Consider the following 12,524-nt stretch of genomic DNA (forward strand, 5'->3'; position numbering starts at 1 on the left):
ATCCACATCAGAATCAGAATAAGGAGAGTACTCCTGCAAGTCTTCAGCCGAAGACTCTGAAACATCTGAAGCCTGCTCAAAACCCCCCAGCTCAGGCTCCACCCTAGGTCTCTTATCAGGAGGGGGCATAGAACCCCTAATCAAAGTAATCAAATCTTCTGCCATTTTAAGCATATGCTTCTTGGGCACAGTTCCTGAAGAGCTAGGGGTAACACCAACTGAAGCTAAACCTGGCCTGCCTCTGGGAGAAGCCTTTGAAACAGAAGGAGAGGGCCTAGCCACCCTGGGAAGGGAGGGAGTATAGTAACCTGAGAAGCCCCTCAGCCTGACTTGCCTCCTGAGAGGCCACATCTTGCAATAATAAAGTCTCACCCTGGGAACACAAAGAAACCTCCGGTGGAGCCACCGGCTCCACCGACACCTCTAAAGAACCGGCGTCCGGTACAGACGGTTCTTCTAGCCTAGGCTTAACTGCTTTGTCCTTGCGCTTCTTGAAGAAGGCGCCGGAGCATCCGACGGCATTTTATAATTGCACCGCTTCCCAAAGACTAACCTTGCACAATCCAACCTTCTCTTTATAGTGCGTTTATTAAATCTAGCACAAGAGCGACAGCCAACAACGTCGTGCTCAGGCTCTAAGCAAGGAATACACAAAGTATGATAATCTCTATGCGGTATCTGTTTCCCACAAGAAATGCAATTATTGACTTTTTCTGACATCCGTAAATCACTGAGGCAAGAAAAACTAAAATATTCCCAACGGGTACTTAGCCAACTTTGAACTCGGTCTGAAACTTCGAAATCGAAAAATCTCAGAACGCCAACCGGCACTTGCAATGCTGCTTCTGCATCGGACCATGCGGCAAAAAAGACTGAGGATATGACGTCGGTCATGCGCATTTGTACCCTGACGTCCTGATGTCAGTCAAATGCGCCTTGACCGACGTCAGCCTTATACTTTGATATTCGGGCCGACCGAGGACAGCGGACTACCCAAGTGTAAGGACTGCAGCAATGTGAGATGAAGAACATCTGCACTCTCTAAAGCCAAAAACACAGCATCCATGGGACCGGACAACATCCAAGGCTGCATTTTACATGAACTTCAGAGTGAACTGCCTCCCCACTTAAGCACCATGTTCAATAATAGCCTTGCATCAGGCTTTGTGCCCACTGAATGGTGCACAGCAACAGTTATCCCACTCCACAAAGGGGGAGCAACTACTGATCCCGGGAACTATCAACCGATTAGCCTGACGAGCCTGATCTGCAAGGCCATGGAATGTATCATCATGGAACTCATAAACAAAGACATTGGTAACCTCCAAACTCTGGATCCCACCCAGTTCAGGTTTGTGAAAGGCAGATCATGCCTACTGAACCTGATCGACTTCTTTGAGGCAGTCACCAAAGCCGTAGATGAGGGTAAGGTGGTGTACACACAGCCTATCTTGACCTCGCCAAGGCTTTCGACACCATCCACCATTCTGGAATTAGAGCTAAACTCACTAAACTAGGTATAAATCCCTACGTCACAAGATGGGTTGCCAACTGGCTCACCGAGAGAACCCACACTGTAAAAGTTGCAGGCTCCAAATCTGACCTCAGTGACAAGTGGAGTACCACAGGGTTCTGTCCTGGGACCTCTCCTGTTTGGTATCTACTTCTCTGAAGTACAGTCTAACACAGAAGTCCTCTGGCTAATGAAGTTCGCAGATGACTGCAAACTAGGAGCCATAGTCAAGTCCCCAAATGATGTGGACATCCTACAGAAGGGCCTCGCTGAGACAGATGCTTGGTGTCAGAGCCATGGCCTCAAGCTCAATGGCAAAAAGTGCAGTGTCATCCCCTTTGGTAAAAACTCTGTACCCATGAACATAGGCAGCAATCTACTTAACACCGAATGTATGATAAGAGACCTTGGAACCAAGGTGGACAGCAGTCTCTCCTTTGATAGTCACATCGCCACAGTAGTCAGGACGTCCTTCTACGTGGCACACCTCATCATAAAAGGGTTCTCATCCAGGAAAAAAGAGGTCATTTTTCCCTCTACTCGACACTCATTAGACCCATTATAGAGTACAATGCCCCTTTTGGAATGTACCTCACAAGACATCTGCAGCAGCTGGAAAGGCCACAGAAGTACCTCACAAAGAGGATTACTGGCCTCAAACAAATGCCCTACACTGACCACCTCAAAAAACTCCAGCTTTACACCGTAGCATATCACCTACTCCGAGGTGATCTCTGCCTAACATATAAAGCTATGTCAAACCCAGAACTGTTGGACATGCTGCACCTAAAGAAATCCCAATCCCTCCAAGCTACACACTCTAGGGACCTATCCCACAACCTCCAAAACAACAGCTACACCTCCTGCAGCCAGTGTTACGAACACTGCTGACTCAAGGCACCATTGAACCAGTGCCTCTTGCTGCAAAAGGAAGAGGTTTCTATTCCAGGATTTTCCCGATTGAAAAAAAAAGATGGTCATTGGAGACCAATTCTGGATCTCTCGGGTCTCAACCTATTCCTAAAGGTTCCAGCCTTATGGATGTTGACCTTACCAACCCGTTTTCCCCTTCTGATCCCCAGGGGTTTATGGCCACCTTAGATGTAAAGGATGCCTATCTTCGCATCCCTATAAAGCCCACTTTCAGAAAATGCCTGAGGTTCTTGGGTAAGCCCTTCTCACTTTCAGTTCTCTGCCTTGTCTTTTGCGCTTTCCACTGCACCCAGAGTTTTCACCAAATGTTTGGCTCCAGTGATTGCTTTCTACAGAACAAAGGGAATTTAGATGTTACCTTATCTGGATGACCTGCTAATACAGGCAGGCAACAAGGAGACACTCCTGAAACATATACTCTTTGTTGTTTCCTTCCTACAGTCTCTGGGATTCCAGATAAATTACCCCAAATCCCGCCTGGAACCTACTCAAGACATTGTCTTCTTGTGGTGCAGAATTCAGACAGACGTCATGAAAGCCTACCTTCCCCTCCAAAAGGTGGAAAACTTGACAGAACACCTACTTCTGGTCCTTCAGAATTGACAGCAAGGCAGTACCTCAGGCTCCTGGACTACATGTCAGCCACTGTCCCCATGTTACCATTAGCAAGACTTCATATGAGAAAAGTTGCAATGGTACGTTCGGTCAGTTTGGACCCAGCACTCCCACCCCTTGGAATACAGGGTTCCCCTCCTACCATGCCTCAAACTAGAAATCCATTGGTGGTTGACAGAAGTGATCCTCAATCCAGGTCTTCTCCTTCCAACCACCCCTACCCACACAGATCATGCACACAGATGCCTCAGACTTGGGCTGGGGAGCAACTCTGGGCCATCAAAAAGTGTAGGGTCTGTGGCCAGAGCCACACAAACACGAACACATCAGTGTTCAAGAGATGAGGGCAATTCTCTTGGCACTTCGAGTCTTCCAACCATATCTACAGCAAGGTCCAGTAAAGATTTTCACAGACAATACCACAATTCTGTGGTATTTCACCAAACAGGGAGGGACCAAGTCTTACTTGCTTTGCAGACTAGCTCTCTTATTATAGAAATTGGGCACCTCACACGTAGTGACCCTGCAAGCAGTCTGCATTCCCTCTCTACAGAACTCCCAGGCAGATTATCTCAGCAGAATCACCACAAACAACCATGAATGGATGCTTCACAGGGATGTCTTCCTGGATCTGATCCACCAGTGGGGTTCACCTCAAATCAACCTATTTGCCTCCTCCATCAACAGGCAACTTCCTGGATTCTGCACCAGGATACCACATCCTCAAGCATTGGCAACAGATGGCTTCTCAATCTCTTGGAAGAGGAAGTTTCTGTATGCATTCCCCCCCTTCCCACTCGTCCAGAATGTCCCGCCGAAAATCCATCAGGACAGACCAAAAATCTTGTTGGTGACTCCCTACTGGCCAAGACAGCATTGGTTCCCCCTATTCCTACAGGTATCCAAGGGCAATCACCACAAGTTACCCCTCAGAGTGGACCTTCTCACACAGCACAAGGGATCCCAAATACACCCATCATGGCAGTTACTGCACCTCACCCTGTGGTTGATAGGATTCTTATTCCCTTCAGACACTTTCACAATGAAGACATGCTCACGGTCCTGCAGGAGGCCAGAAAACTAAATACAAGAAAATCTTGCCTTTCAAAGTGGAAGAGATTTTCTATATGGTGTCACAAAAGACAGTTGGACCCACTTGCAAGCGAGACTCCTCTAGTTCTGTCTTACCTGTGTGAGCTACTGCAGACAGGATTGGCCTATTCCTCCGTTAAAGCTCACTTGTCTGCTATTTCAGTATACCTTCCTCTGGATCTCCCTCTAGCATCCAGACTACCAGCTAAGCTTTTTCCTCAAAGGGGTTCTTCACCTGAGGCCCCCAGGAAACCATCTCCACCCCCATGGGACCTTAACTATGTTTTAGAAAAGCACACGCTTCTTGCATTTGAGCCAGCAGACAAAGCTTCCCTAAAATACTGCACATGCAAAACTGTACTACTCGTGGCCTTGACCTCAGATACCATGGGAAATCCCTGCAAAGTACTGTTAAAATGCACACCACCAGGGCTATGACCTCCTCAGGAGCCTTCTTTAGGGGTTTGGATACCTCTATCATTCTTGAAGCAGCCACTTGGTTATCAGTGCACACCTTCACCAAACATTACAATTTAGACCACATTTCCAGAGCCAGGGTGGGTTTTGCCAGGGCTATCCTTCATGGATTCCTGGAGACCGCCTCCAGACCTCCTCCCCCTCCTTCTCAGTGAGCTTTGGCACTCATCCATATGTTGAATACTGCAACATGAGAATAGAAGGACATTGAAAAGTTGTGTAAAATCTTACCATAACCATAGATGTCCTTCTCTTCCATGTTGCAGTATTCCTTCCCACTGTCCTTCCACTACTGTTAGGCTGCATTTCCCTTTCTGGGTGGCACGGGACTGGCATTGCCCTTACTAGGACTGGTTCCAGCTGGAGCTTACATTTCTGAGGGCTGGTGCATGCAGACATCACTTTTATGGCCCACATTCTTTGAGCCATGTCAGATGTCCCACGCACCATACAGTGACTGAAAACTTTTGTATACTGGTTGTACATTCCTGAAGCAAGAGGAGTAAACCTATATGTTGAATACTGCAACATGGAAGAGAAGGACATCTATGGTTATGGTAAAATTTTACACAACTTTTCTATCTTCAGTCTTTGGGTCAACCTTGCTGCAACCTATTTGCCTATCCCTTCAACAACAAATGCAGCAAGTTCTTCACACTGATCCAGGGGAGTCTTTGAGGGATGCACTAGTCCATGATTGGCCCATGGGTCTCCTGTATGCTTACCCTCCTCTTCCACTCATTCTGAAGTTTCTTCGGACGGCAAGCAGGCTGAAGAGCTCAGTTGTCCTCATTGCCCCCTTCTGGTCTCATCAGGTGTGGTTCCCCTTCAGTGGTCTCATCTGAAATGTCCTCCTTGCATTCTAGAGCCATTTCAGGATCTCCTTTCCCATCTGTCAGGGATGCAGCATCCAAACCTTCAAGCCCTCAAATTGCCTCTTGGTTTCTCCACTTCCAACCCTAGTGAGACAGTTCAGGCTTAAGTCCCTGGTCCCTAAAATTATTCCAGCATCACAAAAGGCGTCCACTAAAAGAGTTCACATCAGTAAGTGGAAGGGATTTGTTATTTGGGCCATGGACAGGAACATCGATTGGTTCTCAGTGCCACTTTCAGACATCTTGTTATTTCTTACAGCCTTTTTAAAGAGGGTGCTAGCTTCTCAACTATCAAACTTCAATTGGCTGCGATTTCCAACTTTCATACTGCAAGTCAGTCCCGTTTTCTGTTCACTTTTAGACTATGTAAATCCTTCATGAAAGGTGTTTTCTTATTAAGGCCTGCAATTTAGGCTCCATCTCCCCCTTGGCACCTCACTCTTGTGTTGCAGGCTCTGACTCAGGGACCTTTTGAGCCAGTAGCTAGTTGTGACTTGAAGTTTCTGTCATGGAAGACAATCCTCCTGGTGGCTATTACCTCTACTAAGAGGATTTCTGAACTACAAGCTTTGTCCTCCAAACCCCCCCTTACATACTTTTTCATAAATACAGTGTGTCTTTACGCACCAGTCTATTTATGCCCAAAGTAGCTACCGAGAACAATATTAATCAATCCATTCAGTTACCAGTGTTCTTCCCCAATTTCCCTAATAAGGGGGAATATGTTTTCCATCTTCTAGATGTTCACAGACAACTTAATTTTTACCTGGAGAGGACCAAACATCACAGGAAGTCTGATCAGCTTTTTGTAGCTTTGTCATCCAATAGGCTGGGGCAAGCGGTGTCCAAAAATACCTTGGCAAAATGGATATCTGATTGCATCTTGTACATTTCCTCATCCAAGGGACTGGAATTACCTAGACAACCCAGGACATATTCCACCAGAGCTATGGTTACTTCTATGACCTTCTGTTTCAGAATGTCTATTGATGACATTTGTGCAGCAGCGATGTGGTCTAACAAGCATACCTTTGTATCGCACTACAAGTTGGATATAATATCCAGAAACACTGCCTCCTTTGGTTCGATGGTGCTCCGGCATATCATTCCATGAGGGCCACCCGGGATTTGCATATCTGGGGACTCTGACCCTGTCGTGAGGAGGAATGAAGACAACATCAGATTAAAAGGTTATGTCTTACCATAACTTGGCATCTGTGTTGTCTTCCTTCATTCCTCCTCACTTTTGCACTCATCCATCCCCCTGCCTTTTTTCTTCTAGAGGAACCTGGATTATAAATGCACTCTTATGTCCTATGTCTGAGCCTCTTCTGCCACTTCTTGGTGTGTGGGTGTTGAGTGATGGAATCAGCAAGCTCGATCTGAGGTACTTGGGGGGAGGGCATTATAGGTAGTAGAGTGGAGCTTGAGAGATGGAGCCAAGTCTGTGGAATGCAGCCAAACCGGATCTGAGGGTAGGATCTGAGACCCTGTTGTGAGGAGGTATAAAGGAAGACAACACTGATGCCAAGTTATGGTAAGGTATAACCTTTTAATTTAACTGGCTAAATCCACAAGGCACAATCTCCTTTTTCTAAGGATGACACAGGAACTCTGTCTAGTCAAATGATTAGCACGAAGTTTCACAGTGGAGACTGATGGAATTAAACCTTGGACTGCGGGATAAAGCTTGTTACCAGCTCATAGCCTTAATTCTCTCTACTAAACTGTCAGACTATACATAAGAACATGTCTAAGCTACAAACTTCAAAGCAGTTTTGAAAATTTAAGGGTACGTAAGGTAAACCTGACAAAAAATTTTGAAAAAAAAAAAAAAAAAAGAGTAAGAAAGTCCTTTTAATTTCTGGTTTTGTTAATACTACAGCTTTGAGGATTCCCAGTATAGGACAAATTAGGTAACCAGCAAAAAAAAAAAAAAAAAAAAATTGAAAAACAGCCATCACTGATTTTAGTTGTTAGAGAAAAAAATACAAACCCTAGGATTCAAATACAACAACAAAGTCCAGAAGGTTTAGAATTTTTGCTTGGAAGTGTTTGCACAGATATTTTTATACTTTATACTCCAAGCAGACATCAAAGAATATTTCCTCAGGTAGATAGCATATGTTGGAGAAAGGGGGAAGAAAAGGGTAGCTATGAACACGTTTTTTGGGAGAGTATTGAGTTGGCAGATTAAAAAAATCCCTACAGAGTACTCTGTCAGAAATACTGGGTGAGCAAATAGGTGTAACTAAGTAAATTATTATTATTTTTTTTTATGTGGGGCACAGGATCTGAATTGCCTAGACATAGTAAGACCTTAAGTTTAATTTTGTTGGCTGCCAAAAAAGACAGTCACTGGAAAATGGAAATCAAAATCTAAACCAACTCTCTTTGAATTATTGAATATTGTAAAAGAGGTGAAAGAACTGAAAGATGGATCTTTAGAAAAGGGCAAGACCACTTTACATAGACGTAAATGGAATCTGTGGGAGTAATACATGCAAAGTAATGTCTCTTGAGGAGAAGGAATAAGGTTTAAGAGAAGGCAGGAGTTGTCTGATTTATGTAATGTTGGACTGATAGTTATAAAGAAAGAAAACAATGTATATGTGTAAATGGAAAAAAGGTTAATGTGTTTTGTTTTTTTTTTCATTTAGTGTGTGTGTGCCTATGTCTTAAGCGATGTTGTAGTAAAGGTGTTTACAAAATAACATACTAGTTTGCTGTGTGATCTTTGAGGACATTATGGTTTAAGCAGGCTACTTTGAAGTCACCTAGCATCACTTTATAGGTAGGAATATGATACAGAACTGCTTTACTTCAGGTTAAAATTGCATTTTATTTCTTGTCATTGATTAAAATATGGCTCATGCATACTGACTCTTATTGGTGCTTATTTCATCATATCTAAACATCTAGCAAAATCAAAACTGGGCATATTCTTATTATAACTTTAAAAAACAAATGAAAGTTTGATATAGTATGCCTCCAAAACTCATGAATGTGCTTTCTGTAGAATTAAGTCATCATAACTTGTACCTTTAAAGTCTATTACTTTATCACGCACTCATTTTTCTTTTAAATCTGTCCTTCCCTTTTTTTCTAGTTTCTGTTTTCACTGTAAAGGCATAAGGATGGCTGACATACTTGTTCTGCCTGCATTTAGCACTGAGGCACAGGTTATTTACTGTGACGGTATATTTGACCCTTTAATTGCTGTCTTTGTATGATTTTTGAACTCCGAATGTATTATATTGTGCAACAGATCATTACATTTTCTTATTTTAAAATATTTCTGGTTTTAGTGCAAGTCATAAGGGTTTAGAAGTCTTATAAATTTTCTTTACTCTCAACTGTCTTTTAAAGTCTTATTTTTTTAATATACACCTAAGTGACGCCTCCAGGTTAATCTGCAGTTAACTCCTACTGACGCCTCTAGGCATCAAATATTGCTTGTTCATTTTTGCATCAGTAATTCCAAAACCATGCTATATATAAGGTTTTCGAAGATTTCATCTAAAAGCTTACACAATAGCAACCTCAACTGCATTAATATTTGACCTCCGTCTAATGCAGGTAAATAGATATTAACTGCTGTTTTTATAATATTAATTTATATAGATATGTTTCACGTTTTTTTCTAAATATCTCAGCAACCAAGTAACAGAGACAGAACTCCTTAGCCTCTTATGAAAGCTCTCTGCTAGATGAATAAAATGCTGCTGACAGTATCTGTGTAACTTGAGTGTAGTGGATGAGATATTGTAAGTTGTTTACAAAATATTACAAATGTAAGTTTACAGTGGCTTATAAAATTTGGTTTATGACCTAGAACCTAAAGAATACTAACACAATAAAAGTACTTTGTGCTGAAGAGTTTGCCATTTATACTTTTTTTTTATAATCCTTATGGTTCCAGAGGTATGAACATTTGTTTGAAATGTGAATACATAATTTTATTCTGTCAAAAGGTTTAGGCTCCGCCCATTGGAAGTTACAGTGCAAACTTCCTGAGCTCCATTGGAGTGAATGAGCTAAGAGAGCACTGGCTTATATTTTTACTCACTGTATTTTGTAATTAACATACTTTTGATTGTTCATTCATTCATTCATTTGTTTATTATTTGCATATCAGTGTATTTCACCTGGTTGCAGCTTTTTGTGTTGGTCAGAAGTCAGAAGATACCTTGATTATGGTATTCATTTTGAGTTCACTTTATTTTAAAAGGTCTTAAAATTTGCTTTGCCATTGTTAGAAAGAGAAAATGGTTAACTAGTGTTTAAGAAAAGTTGTTTAAAGGTCACCTTTTTCTTCTTTTGGTGTTTTAAGTGACTTGACTGTCTTAGTTGTTGGTTGAGCTTCAGAGCTGTAAATCATATTAAATATGTTCAGTATGAAAGTTATAGCTGGAAAACTTATCTCATTTAACCTGGCAGTAAATTATGTGATGTTAATTTTTCATCTTGAAGTTCCTCTAATTGTGGTTGCACTGTATTTACTGACTGTGATTATGAAAGCACATACTGATGGGCCTTTGAAATTTTAAGAGGGGATATGTTGCTGCCTTTCTTTGCAATGCCAGCACTTCTATAGAACTACTATCCTGTACTACTACCCAGCCATAATTTTGGAGTACTTGAAGTACATCATTACTAAGTTAAGATAATGTGCACTCATTACACTGCTGAAAATGAGTTAAGGCTATAATTGTAGCAAACCTCTTAAGTGTCTAGATTTTTGCCTCTTATTTTTGGTCTGTTCCTCATAAAATCTGAGACTTTCTGGAAAGTCATTGATGATTGAAGCCACAAAATAATGATATTCATTTGAGTCTCTGTATCCTTCAAAAATGCATGTTGATGCAGTACTTGTTATTCTCACAATTTTTTAAAGTTTTTAAGAGATGTATTTAAAATGTGTCCCTGATTTTGGCAGTTTGTCCCTCCATTATTTATGGCTTTCTCCAAATTTCTTGCACTTAGAGGTTATTAGGTTTAAATTGTAGTGTGTGTTTAAGCATGGATTTGACAGTTTTAGTAAGGCGAGTTTAATGCATTATTGGAAGTACAGCAGGAATTTAATAACATCTCTATCCATATTATCAGTTGTTTTTGTTGCAATGTTTGATTTAGTGTGTATAATGAACATGCTGCATGTACACTGTGTTGACAAGTAATAGGGTAATGTAGTCTGCATTTTGAGTCACCTTTTCCTGTTTGTATTAAATTAGATTTTTGCACCTTTTGGTAAATATGTTTGTGAGCTTCCTTGTATTGTGTAGCTAGAGGAGTCTATCTTTTCCATCTATGATTGCCCCTTTCAAGTGAAGTAAGATAGCAGTCTATATAAAGGTAGGAAAGGGATGGGACCTGGATATTATTATTTCAGTGGTCTTTCTAATTTGTCTTTTATCTTTATTAGAATTCCTTTTCTTAGTAATGAACGAGGCCTTGGGAATAGTGCATTTTAAACTTACACTGACAGGAATGGTACGGTAGATATCGGTAGTAAGAACATGGAAGCTAGGCTGGAGTAATAAGTTAGAAAAGGGTTGTGTAGTGAAATTATGGGTAATTGCTTTTTTTTTTTTTTTTTTTTTTTTTTTTGGAGAGGGTGTCAGGATGGTAGCTGCAGGAGTAGTACTTTGGAATAGTATTTTCCAAAGAAGGATTTTTTCAGAAAAAAGTATAAGACTTCAGAGGCTAACCCGCAAGAAACTCTCAGGAGTAGGTCAGGTGTGTTATTAAAGTAAGGAAAGGAAGGTATGTGTATAATACAGAATAAAATGTGATCTCATGATTTTTTTCTAAATTGCAAGAGGTTTCAAGGTTTTGTAATGATTCTTGAATGGATGCTGAGTATTAAAGGTTTAGTGAATATTTTCATGTGTTTTAAACGTGATCAGAGAGACTTGCCAGATTTCAGAAGTGGGATAAGTTTATTGTTCATATGTTAAGGGTAGTTTGGGTTAGTCATGGAAGGTGATAATGTGTAGTAGAGGTTTTAGAGGTTATGACAGTAAAGAAGAGTTCTAAGTAATTATTTTATGTGCACTGCCTTTGTAGATAAAAGATGAGAAAACTTGTATGATTTTTATTGAATTGTATTAAATTTCGTTGTGTTATGTACTAAGTCCCTACTTTTTTGAATAAGTGCCTTTTGATCTTTAACAGCCACCTAAGCTGTCAGCAACTCAAACAGATGAGACCTCTTTTTAACGCCTTATCAGAAGAAAAGAACCGTAGTAGTGCAGAATTCTTCCTAATGTTAGATGGAATCTCAAGAATGCAACACTATTTCTTGTGCTGCAGTGCTGTGTCAGTATTGAAGTATGAGTTGAAATACTGTGTGTGAATAAAACTCACAACTTTCTGATTATCTTATTGTTAAAGATTAGTGTGCCATCTGCTGAGTCAGTGCATGGTCTAATATGAAGTCTTCATGTTTGGAAGGACATAAAATAAACATAGTAAATAGTATGATACAAGGGTTAATGCTCTGAAACCAAACCTGCATAAATAATCTTAAAAAGTATGTGTAATCTTTAAGGAAGAAGGAAGAGGGGGACATGATAAAAACTTCAAGGGTATGTGCATGGTGCAAGGTGGTAGCATCTTTGAAGAGAAGTAATGCATGGGAACATGGTAACACAATGGAAAAAACACTGGGGGCAAATAAGTGAATATGTTTTTTCATAAAAAGGGTAGCAGATGTGTAGAACAGCCTTCTGAGTAACATATATTGGGATTCAAACATGAATGAGTCAAATTGGAGAATTCTTGTGATCTGTGCAAATCAAGTGGGCTGAGATACTTTTATGTCATCAGGCCTTTTTTATCATCTACTTTTCAGTATCATCTGCATAGATCGTCCTCTTAATTTTATATTTGTTTGTTTTATTCCATTATTACCATGGATGTATAGAATTAGCTAAATCATGTTAGCATAACTACATTAGCCAGTCATATTGATGCTTACCCTGGAACATGCAACATTACTTAGGTAAAATGCTCTT

At 40.9% G+C, this 12,524-nt stretch overlaps 1 protein-coding gene across 3 annotated transcripts in view; it reads left to right on the forward strand.

Moving 5' to 3' along the window:
- The window catches only part of CCDC149 (coiled-coil domain containing 149), a 1,547,151-nt gene that overhangs the window by 1,185,796 nt on the left and 348,831 nt on the right, over window positions 1–12,524 (forward strand). The window lies entirely within an intron of this gene.

The sequence above is a fragment of the Protopterus annectens genome, chromosome 2.part1, assembly GCF_019279795.1.
Source record: "Protopterus annectens isolate FY-2018-M chromosome 2.part1, PAN1.0, whole genome shotgun sequence".
In the NCBI taxonomy this organism is placed as follows: Eukaryota; Metazoa; Chordata; order Ceratodontiformes; family Protopteridae; genus Protopterus; species Protopterus annectens.